The sequence below is a fragment of the Coffea arabica genome, chromosome 8e (genome assembly GCF_036785885.1).
Source record: "Coffea arabica cultivar ET-39 chromosome 8e, Coffea Arabica ET-39 HiFi, whole genome shotgun sequence".
Taxonomy (NCBI): Eukaryota; Viridiplantae; Streptophyta; class Magnoliopsida; order Gentianales; family Rubiaceae; genus Coffea; species Coffea arabica.
In genome coordinates this window covers 27,989,172-28,001,208 of record NC_092324.1, presented here as the reverse complement: position 1 = coordinate 28,001,208, position 12,037 = coordinate 27,989,172, and the positions used below count along the sequence as shown (strand labels likewise).

General features: G+C 36.8%; 1 non-coding gene across 1 annotated transcript; it reads left to right on the top strand.

Annotated features, from left to right (window-relative positions):
* The first annotated feature begins 11,302 nt into the window (after positions 1-11,302).
* Positions 11,303-11,409, top strand: LOC113720723 (small nucleolar RNA R71). The gene has a single exon (XR_003455490.1). It is a non-coding gene; the product is annotated as a small nucleolar RNA R71 (small nucleolar RNA).
* The last annotated feature ends 628 nt before the right edge of the window (positions 11,410-12,037 follow it).

Sequence of the window (12,037 nt, the reverse complement as noted above, 5' to 3'; positions counted from 1 at the left end):
TTATCTTTCTTTTCTCTCTCACATCAATCACTTCACACACTCTACTTATCACTTAACACCCGATAAATTTCTAACAGTATCCGAAACTTAACCTTATTGGCCGAATTTTCCCGTACCTTTCGCACTAGTGGGTCCCACGTCCAATATATATTCTTAATTTTCTAAAAACTCACCAATGCTAGAAAAATCATCTAAAAACTATAAGTACTCATAAAATCCACTAAGAAAATATTTCTAAGCCAGAAAATGCAGAAAACATGCAATTAAGGGGAAAATAAACCCTAGGAAAATATTAGGGCAAAACGGGTTCTCACACTCTAGCTATCTCCCTCTTCGCTTTTCACTCAGCCCGTCCCCTCTCTTTTGCTCTCGGTCTTCCTCTCACTCGATCTCTCCCTCAGCCTTTTTTCCTCAGTCGTCCAACCCCAACTCTATATCCGTCCACCCCAAAAAAGCCCCCTCGGCTGCTGTTTTCTTTTGCTTTTATATGGAACCCAAGGTTCCTAAACCCTCACCCCAATGGTGAGGATGAAAGACTTGCCCTTGCCTTCACATCTAGCCCTCCAACGGGGCATGCGTGACTGTCCTTGCAAGCTGCAAAAATATGCAGCTTGCATGCCGCGACTCTCTCTCTTTTTTTTTCCCCCTTTTTTTTTTTTAAGTAATTTAACAAAATGGTAATAAAATTAAATGAAAACCAACAATTTAATTAACATCGGATAAAATGAATAAACTAGAAATAATAAACAGCAAAATTGCAATTTTTCATTTTCTTTTCATCATTTTTCATTTTTCATCATTTTTCTCTTTTTCCTTTTTTTTCAAGAAAACATTGAATTTGAATAAAAACAACTAATTAAAATACAATAAGAGACACGAGATAGGAATCAACCAAAATAAATCTAAAATTGAACAAATAAATCCAAAATTAAACTAATTTAAAAAAATAAGATTCGAAACCAAAAATTTGGTGTCTACAATATATAGGCTTGGCTTCACTTATTGATGGAAAATGCTTGTCTTTCTCAAGTTGGCTCAACTTTTCACCGATTTCCTCATGGAGCGGTGAATGAATTGATGTGAGAACTCGTAAATTTCTCAATTTCTAGGCCTTATTTTATTTATTTGCACGCCTTTTACCCATTTTCTTTATTAGAAAAATTTTCTAAATAATTTTTTTGAGTAAATATAGTTTTTAGATGATTTTTCTAGTATCGATTAGTTTTTGAGAAATTAAGAGTGTATACCGGACGTGGGACCCGCTAGTGCGGAAAGTTCGGAAAAATTCGGTCAGTTAGGTTAAGTTTTGGATACCGGATTTCCTTTAGCAGGTGTTAAGAGATAACTAGAGGTTACTAAATGGATTAGTGTGAGAGGGACAAAAGGATAGCCATGCATTAATGGTGGTGACAAGTGTCACTTGGAGAGTAATTCTTACATTTTGACCACTATTCACTACTTTATCAATTAAATAAAAAATTGACCCAAAAATCACCCAAATTTGCAAGCTCTTGGCCGAACCTTGCTAGGGAGGAAAGGGAAAAACTCTTCAACTTTCTTCATCTCAAACCTTGCTCAATCCAACAAACCAACCGATTAAACTTGAAAGTTCTCCATAAAACTCCTTCTCTTAGTAGTTGTGAGGTGATTAGTGAAGTGGGTTGGAAGATTAAGGTGCTAAATTGCTCCCTTTCTTTGGTTGTTAAGGTGAGTAGCTAAGGGATCTCTCTTTCTTCTCAATAATGCTTAATTAGTGACTTATGTGAGATGAAGTGATGATATTAGGTGTTGTTTCATGATTTTTGGTAGAAATTGGTGAAGTTTTATATTTATTCATGATTTTTCTGTTTTCATATGATTAATATTGTGTGGCCATGGATGATGGTGCGGAAATGGGGAGAAAATGTGGAAAAGGAGGAAACAACTGACTTCAACTTTAGCCCTGAGGGTATTTTAAAATACCGAAATTGAGTGGTGGTGCCTAAAGATGAAGCGTTAAAAACGGAGATTTTAGAGGAAGCTCATCGGTCCAAGTATACGATCCATCCAGGTAGTAGCAAGATGTACCAAGACCAAAAAGGAGCCTATTGGTGGGACAATATGAAGAGGGAAATCGCTTTGTATGTGCAAAAATGTCTCATTTGCCAACAAGTTAAGGCAGAGCATAAAAAACCATCAGGCTTACTACAACCTCTTGAGATACCTGAATGGAAATGGGAAAACATCACAATGGACTTCGTTTCTGGTTTGCTGCGAACGCAACGAGAACACGATGTCGTTTGGGTGATCGTCGATCGATTAACCAAGTCGGCCCATTTCTTGCCGGTAAACATGAAATATTCCATGGACAAGTTAGCTCAGATGTACATGGATGAGATCGTCAGGTTACATGGTGTTCCTGTGAGCATCGTCTCCGATAGAGATCCCCATTTCATGTCTAGATTCTGGCAGAAGTTCCAAGAGACTCTGGGGACTAAACTCAACTTGAGCACTACCTATCACCCTCAAACGGATGGACAATCGGAGCGAACAATCCAAACTTTCGAGGACATGTTGCGAACCTGCATTCTGGATTTTGGAGGTAACTGGGGTCAACACATGACCTTAGTAGAGTTTGCGTACAATAATAGCTACCATTCGTCGATTCAAATGGCTCCATACGAGGCACTATATGGACGAAAATGCCGGTTACCGATCTACTGGGACGAAGTTGGCGAGAGGAAGGCACTGGATCCAGCAACTATTCCATGGATGGAAGAAGCTCGAGAAAAAGTTAAATTGATACGGCAACGACTCCAAACCGCTCAAAGCCGACAAAAGAGCTACGCGGATAATCGAAGAAAAGATTTGGAGTTCCAATTTCTAAGATTCTTTTATGAGTAAAATTCTTTTAAGGGGGAGAGAGTGTGAGAACCCGTAAATTTCTCAATTTCTAGGCCTTATTTTATTTATTTGCACGCCTTTTACGCATTTTCTTTATTAGGAAAATTTTATAAATAATTTTTATGAGTAAATATAGTTTTTAGATGATTTTTCTAGTATCGGTTAGTTTTTAAGAAATTAAGAGTGTATACCGGACGTGGGACCCTCTAGTGCGGAAAGTTATGAAAAATTCGGTCAGTTAGGTTAAGTTTTGGATACCGGGTTTCCTTTAGCAGGTGTTAAGAGATAACTAGAGATAACTAAATGGATTAGTGTGAGAGGGACAAAAGGATAGCCATGCATTAATGGTGGTGACAAGTGTCACTTGGAGAGTAATTCTTACATTTTGACCACTATTCACTACTTTACCAATTAAATAAAAAATTGACCCAAAAATCACCCAAATTTGCAAGCTCTTGGCCGAACCTTGCTAGGGAGGAAAGGGAAAAACTCTTCAACTTTCTTCATCTCAAACCTTGCTCAATCCAACAAACCAACCGATTAAACTTGAAAGTTCTTCGTAAAACTCCTTCTCTTAGTAGTTGTGAGGTGATTAGTGAAGTGGGTTGGAAGATTAAGGTGCTAAATTGCTCCCTTTCTTTGGTTGTTAAGGTGAGTAGCTAAGGGACCTCTCTTTCTTCTCAATAATCCTTAATCAGTGACTTATGTGAGATGAAGTGATGATATTAGGTGTTGTTTCATGATTTTTGGTAGAAATTGGTGAAGTTTTATATTTATTCATGATTTTTCTGTTTTCATATGATTAATATTGTGTGGCCATGGATGATGGTTGGGAATGGTTTAGAATGAAGCCTTAGGGTGTAAATTGTGGCTATTTGCGGAAAATTTCCGCTTTGAAAGGAAATTTCGGAAATTAGGGTTGCAATTGAATCCATTCTGCCCGGTACTGTTTCCCATAGTTAGAGGCCGACTTAGCCTTGGGTTAAAACATGAACATTGTAGGGAATGATATTTTATAGATGCCTACAAAATTTCAGGCCAATCCGAGTAACGTAGCCTGTGAAAAGACTGAAATAGCCCTGCCACCCTGTTTCTGTCCGAACCTGGTAATCAGCTTTGGTAATTGGTTAGTTTGACCAGGAATACTACTGATTTGGTTGTTTATGTCTTCTTAATAAATATATCCTGGTATCTTAGCTTTCGGATGGCTTTGGAATCACTTGAATTGGACTTTGGTAGCCTGAATTATGGTTATTTAACCAGAATACGGTTCGTTAAACTGTTTATACGGTTCTGGTTTGGTACATTGAACTTTTGACCTAGTTTCACTACAAACTGTACTGAGTGGCCTTCTTAAACATTGTAGCCCTTTCTGTTAGCTTCGAAACGGTGTATCTTGTACATCTATCCGATTATCGTAGTGCCGGTTTAATGACGTCAAAACTGTTTTTGGGTTTTAGGGCTTAACTTTCATTTCCGGATTTTCCCTAGCTTACTTTGGTACTCATACGTTCTAATAGAGCCTTATTTTTGGTAGTATGTGGAATTGGTTTATGACTTGTAATTGAGTCTTATTATGCTTGTTTGAACCTTTTAGGGCGTGACAGTGATTCAAGATGCTCTTTGGGCGGAAGTGCATGAAATTTCACTTGCTTGCTTGGTGAGTGTACTACTCACTTGTTTGCTACTATGTGGCTTGGTTACACTTGAAATTGATGCCTTGAATGTTATGTGCACCGTTGACATTGATTGAAGTGAGAGTGTACTTGATCACTCTCACCTTTATGTTCAATGTGACTGTTTCCTGTGATACTTAAATGATACATGAAATACTGGCTTTGGTGTCGTTTGGACGAGTATCCAACGGCCATTACTGTTACTACTGAGCTCAACCCCATTGGTAGTTGATTGAATCGAGCCGGCAAGGGCTTGGTCATGAAAATCGACGAGCCATGGGGACTGTTATATGGAATCTTGTAGTATGAGACTCTCGATTCCGGTATACTCGAGTATTACCAATTTTAAACTGTTTGAAGTTCGGATCCGGTAGGGGTATGTTGGGTGGAAGGAATGGAAGTAAAGTGGAGCCTACGGTTGGTTACTCTTTAAACATTGACGGAGGGTCAATGAGGTCCGATCAAGTATGCAAGCGAGGAAAAGGGGTTCTTGAGAGCCGTCCGTATCGTTTGACCAATTTTATTAATGTGTGATCTTGGTTTACTTCTTTATTGAATGAATTGGGGTGAAAAGTCTTATGCTTATATGAACTTGGTTGCTTGACTGATAGTATCTCACTGGGCGTAAGCTCACTCTATTCCTTTTGTTTTCCTTACAGGAATTTAAACACTTTTGCAATGGCTTTGATAGTTGGTTGCCGAGTTGAGCTAGTTGTAAATATCTTTTGTATAGCTCAATGAATGAAACCCTAAGGGTGTGTTTGGTTCTACAGAATTGGAATTGAATTAGAATTAAAATTCTATAGAATTGGAATTCTATGAATTGGAATTCCAAATCATTGCAATTCTTTCGTTTGGAAAATGCATAGAATTGATATGGAATTTATTTGGAATTCCAAATTCTTTGTTTGCATGAGAGAAGAATTCATTAGGAATTAGAATTGTTTTCATGAAACATTTGCTTACATATAATTTTTCTTTTTTTTCTTTTTTCTATATAATAATTTCTTTTTTTCTTACATTTAGCTAATCTTTACTAAATATTTGAAAGAAAAAACCAATATATGCCTTTAATAATTTATTTTTTCCCACTCTCATATCAATTTCTTTGGTGAACATTTCCTTTAACATGTTTTGATCCATTATCCCTTTTTGTGAAGAAATATATCCTTGTGGCGCATGGAGGCAACATGCATCAGATGGCAAAGACAATTGTACACAGGAATTGTCCAATTTGTGCAACATCCAATGTCGGTCGAGGGATACACCAGAAACCATGTACCATAACCCATTCATCTATAATTTATTAACTTGCAAGTTCGTTAGTCATAACACCTACAAGTTCCAAGTCTCCATTTCACTCCCCTAACAATACAACCGAATGAAAATGCCGAAGGCCAGCATAAAAATTTGGAAGCAAAATTTAAATGCCAACACAAGTATCATTTTCTGACTTGCATGTCCAATCAGACTCGACAAATAACACTTCTTAACCAATCTCTAGTATGATGTGAAATGAGCTCAACAAGCATCTGGATAGCATGAAAAAAACAAAAAAAAAAAAACAACAACATTGATCACCACATAGGTTCATGCAGCTCAAGGACAAGTCCTTCACCGGTATCTCAAAGTCGATGGATTCCTTCCATAGTAACTGTGGAATGTCTAATGCAGGTTGCTGAATTGCAAGCTCAGAGATGGATCTTGCTCGCTCTGTTTCACCCAAAAATCTTTCCTATTCGGCATAGCTGTTCTACGCATATCAATTCCCAGGTGACGCATATCAATTCTGAGGTGACCACTCCAGATACTTATCATATATATAGCTTATCGAATAAAGCATTCATTACGGCGGTGTAGGCTGCTGTCTTCCATGCACATTTACCATCCAATTTGTTTCCTTGGTTCATTTGGTCAATAAAACAGGTGCCCATTACACGATCCATATCAGGAGTCCAAGTGAAATACCCTTTGCCTTTCCCTTTTGACTGAGATGTTGCTTCAGATGCCATATCTGAGGCAAATATGCACCAGAAAAACATCACAATGTCATGTTCTTAAGAATAGATTCAGCAGCCACTGCATTATAGAACTAAAAGTGAGAGGCAAATAGGCACCTGAAAAATCCATACATATGTTAAATGAAGAACTTATGCTGACTTATCTGGACGGAATCTTTTTGCAAAAGTAATTTGGAGATGTTGCTGAGATCATCACTTATGTGCACAAAATTGTTTGGAGATGTCCTAAATTTATTCTAGTGACTTAAAGCTTCGGCTGGTAAGGATTTTCCAGCACACTGCAACAAAAGAAAGAAACAGAAAAGTCCCGACAAAGCTTTCTTTCTAAAAACAAGACTAATTGGCTACGAGAAACATCAGAATCCTTCTAAAGCCTTCTATGAGTCTCATCAAAAGGAAAGATTTGATGAGACTTCAATATAATTTAACTCACAAGACAGGAGTAGCGAAAGGAGGAGAAAAATAAGCGAAGTATGTAAATAGGGAGAGTTAAAGACGCTTACCAAGCAGCTCTTTCGCCTTTTTGTTGGGAATCTGGGAAGAAACCAGGAAGTTTCTGCAGCTTCAAGATGAACTGAGGTGCCCAGAAATGCCTACGGAGGCCCAGATAAAAACTGCAAAAGAAAAAAGGCGGTCACAGATCTTATGGCAGTAGAACTCGGATAGAAGTGCCCCAACAAAAAATTTGCAATTACGACTTTCAATCTCCAACCGAATTCGATCCCAAACACAAACTTCTAAAACATACAAAAATATGCGAACGACTTCCCGATTCCGATCTTAGTTCAGAACTGATATGACGGATGAAATGAAAGCTTGAATACTTAAATCTAATCGATTCAAACGAAAATAACAACGGATTCAGAGGTCCGTAGATTATACGTATACAGATACATGACTAACCCGTTTGAGCGGAGGCTGGAATGGTTATGGTGAACAGTTCGAGGCCTGAAATGATGACTTGGAGAGATCTAGGCTTGTTTGCTTTGCTGGGTGCAATTTGGTTCGGCAATTCTCGATCCCTCTGGGTGTCTCACAAGCATTATCCTTCCTGGGTGTCTCACAAGCCCTAAATGTGTCTGAAATTTGGGGTGGACAGTGGCGAGAGTGGCGAAGGATGGAGGAAGTGGCCAGAGAAATGGAAGGCAGGGGGGAGACGGTGGTGGGAAAGGTAAGGTATTAGGATTGCAGGTGGAAGTGATGGTGGAGAGCAGAGCCCTAGCGGCTGAGGAAAATGGTGAGTTAGACGGGAAGAAAGGGGTGTCAATATCTTTTGACCCGATTTTAATTTTTGACCCATACTAGATCCGCGCGTGGACCTGTTTATTTGTGGAATTGGAATTGGAATTCTTTGGTTCAGCCAAAGAATTGGAACCATGGAATTCGATCGATTTAGAATTGTAATTCAATTCTAATTCTATAGGAAAGATAGTACCCAAACACAAGAATTGAAATTGGAGCTCCAATTCCAATTCTACACTCCAATTCTACAGGAACCAAACGTACCCTAAATGTATTTTGATCCGTTTCCTCTTTTGATTTGTAATTTGCAAACCGTACATGTATAAACCGGTAGGATCACGTTTGTATGCTATTTTGGCTTGTAAATGCTTAATGCAAGATGTACATGTTTGATTGATGTTTGGGATGGTTCTTGGACAGATTCAGCTTTCATGTCGACTCCAATTTTCATGTTTTCTTATTTTGTGATTTTGGCTTGTCTGAGCGCGCTTTTAATTTTTCCGGAACGTGTTAGATCACGGGTAACTGCTCGTTAGTCCTGGCGAGAGCTGGGCAGGCAGTTCACTAACCTCTTTGGTTCGCCTTAGGGGAAGGTGGGGCTGTCACAATTGAACCAACTTCCTTCTCTATCTTTGCTTCCGTTGTTCCTACACCATGAAAATTATTACCAAAAAAACTTATAAATTTAACTTCTTCATACATTTCTTGATTAACCTTGTCATCACATGGCAATTTAGAAACAAGGTCAATTGGTTCTTCATCCTAATCTTTATCGGTCAACTTGAATACTAATTCCTCTCCATTAACCTATGTTTTGAAACTCGAACCGGATAGTGGCTCGGTCGAGTTCAGGGGTCAGGGGTTAATGGATTCAATCGGTTACATCAGAGGTCAAATTGGATGACGTCATAAATATGTCATAAATATATATTAATAATATATAATCAAAATAATATATAAAAGTTATCCTTAAATTGGTGGTTTACAACTTCATTTACATATTTGATAAGTTTAGATTTAGTCCAAAAGGATTCAATTTAAAAATTTTTTGAAATTATAGGTAAAAATGTGACTTGGAAAATATATTAGGTTATTCTATACTTTAATAAAATAATGAAAGGCCAAAATGAAATTAACATAAACTTTTAGGGTATTCATCAATGCTAACAATTGTGAAACCATCTTGTTCCATTATATTGTTGTCAATTACTCCTCCTCCTCATCTCTCTCTCTCTCTTAATCTTCATTTTTTCTTCTTCTTTCTCTACACCAGGACTACTATTTTCTTTCATCACACAATAAACAAACATGAAAACCTTCTCTTTTCTTCATTATTTTCTTTTCCCCTTATCTCTCTTCTCTCTTCTTTTTTCTATTTTTCCTATTTAATATGAAATCTTTCAAGAACTTAAGGAATTTAGAGAACGGAATTTTTCTCATAATTTGGATTCTTCATGAAACATTTTAGATTCAATAAAAATAACAATTCACCTAAACCATGAATTGATCAGAAGTTCAAGCAAAGAAGAAAGGCTCTCCTCCTTTTCCTCTATATTCTATAAATGATAACAAAGTTAAGAAGAAAATGATGTGTGGCCATGGCGTAAATCATGCTACGATCTGAGAAAATGTTCAGGCATATTAAAGATTTAAAGCCAACTGTCCAAGTGATTTTCTTGTTGTTCACCATTTAGCTTCATTCTTTCAGTCGTTGGAAAGTTGTAGAGATATGAAACTCTCTATATGGTCAAAGAGTCAAAGGAAAAAAAATCATCAAAATAGAAAATGAAAAAATCGAGTTTTAGCCGGTTTTAGGTTAAACTTGGGTTTTGACCGGGTTTGACCGAGTTTTTGAAAACCAACTTTTAAGAAAGACTTGGACCGGATACTTAGTCGTTTGCGGTTCGACTGGTCGAACTAGCCGGTCCAGTCTGAGTTTGAAAACATGGCCATCAACTCAAAATATGAGCTTACCATTTTCTATATCAATTAAAGTCCGTGCCATGGCTAGAAAAGGTCTTACTAGGATAATAGACATTTTTACATCTTTCTCAATATCTAGGATAACAAAATCCACAAGTATAATAAATTGTCTTACCTTTATGAGCACATTTTTCAAAATACCTATTAGATGTGTAATTGACCTATCCACTAATTGTAAAGTAATCTTGGTAGTTTTGAACTCTTGAAGTCCTAACTTCCGGACAACCGATGGGGAAATAAATGACACACTTGCACCTAGATTACATAAAGCAATAGAGAAATGTAAATGATCAATAGTGCAAGGAATAGAAAAAGCTTCTCAGATCTTTAAATTTAGGAGAGAGTTTGTTCTTAATCAATGCACTACACTCTTCCGTTAATGCTATTATCTCATTATCCACAACCTTCCTCTTCTTTGATATGATATCCTTCAAGAAATGCACATAAGAGGGAACCTGTGTAATAGCATTAATAAAGAGAATGTTAATATGCAATTATTTGAAAATTTTTGAGAAATTTCTCAAACTCCCGATCCTTATTATCTTTCTTCAACTTGTTAGGAAAAGGAATAGTACTAGTAATCACATTAGAAGGAGGTAAATCAATATCAATAACAACATAATCTTTTTGGTTCTCTTTCATTTCCTCATTTGCTACTTCCTTATCCTTTTTACCACTAAACTCACCAAATTTAGGTCCCTCTACCGTTTTACCACTTCTAAGATTGATAGCATTGATGTGCTCTCTAAGGTTAACTTCAGTTTTACTAGGTAATTCTCCATGGTTCCTATTGTTAATCGAATTGGCAATTTGATTAATTTGAACCTCTATGTTTCTATACATGGTTGTAAGTTGGTCCATTCTTCCCTCAATTCTTTCGAATAGTTGGTTGGTAGCACTAGTTGATTTATCAATTTTGTCATTTGATGTATTTGCTAGTCTTTCAATTGCCATCTCCCAAGCCAATTTGTTCTCCATATTTGATTGCCTTGATTGGAATTCCAGTGGATTATTTGGCTTTTGTTGAGCTCTTTGGCCTTTCCATCCAAAATTTGAATGATTTCTCTACCCTGAATTATATGTGTTGGAGTAGGGGTTGTTTTGAGCATTTTCATTGTAATTATTGATAAATTGTACCTACTCACATTCAACACAAGTGTTAGTATCATGTTCTCCTCCACATATGTTACAACAAATAACACCTATATTGGTTGTAGAACTAGAATCAACTCTGATTTGTTTACTTAACAATTTAACCATATTGTTCATTGGGACACTTAACATGTTAAGAGCATCCATTTCTATCATACCTGCTTGCCGTCTATAGTTATCTCGCTCATTCGTCCATTGGTAATTATTTGTTGCATCTCCTCTATCAAGTTTTGAACATCTTGGGGTGATTTACCCATTAAAGCTCCACCTGTAGCTACATCAATTATAGTTTTAATCGAGAAAGATAAATCATTATAGAAGGTTTAGATAATTAGCCAATTGGGAAGTCCATGGTATGGGCATTTCTGTAACAAATCTCTAAACCTTTCCCATGTTTCATATAATGATTCACCCTCTCGTTGACTAAAACTAGTTATGTCTATTCTAAATCTAGTTGTTTTACCCGGTGAAAAATATTTATTCAAAAATACTCTAGATAGATCATCCCATGTAGTGAAAGTATTTGGAGCATGAGAATGCAACCAAATTTTGGCTTTATCACGTAAGGAAAATGGAAACAACCTTAGTCTTACAGCGTCTTCACTCATGCCATTCATTTTAATGGTATCACATATTTAAAAAAATGTAGCCAACTGTGCATTTGGATCCTCTATGGCATTACCTCCAAATTGAGATTGTTGAATAAGTGATGATTTAATCTCAAAATTGTTAGCATTTAGCATAGGTCTTACTATGCCTGTTTGTGACCCTTGTGTCCCTAGTAGAGCAAAATCTCTAAGAGTTCACCTATTTGCTGTGAGGACCCGGATTTATATTTTCTTACTTTCATATTATTTTAATGGCTTAATTATTTATTTATTCACCCGTTTATTTCGAATAATTTATTTCATTCATTTTAAAACCCATTGTATGCAAAAATGTCTCTTTTATATTTTTAAAACGTTCCGTTCGCAAATTTAATTTATCTACGGCTCGTTTAGCGAGAAATAGCAAATACACATTTTTCGAGGCAATATTTGATCCGAGAGTGCAATGATCTTGGAGATTTGAGGACTCATG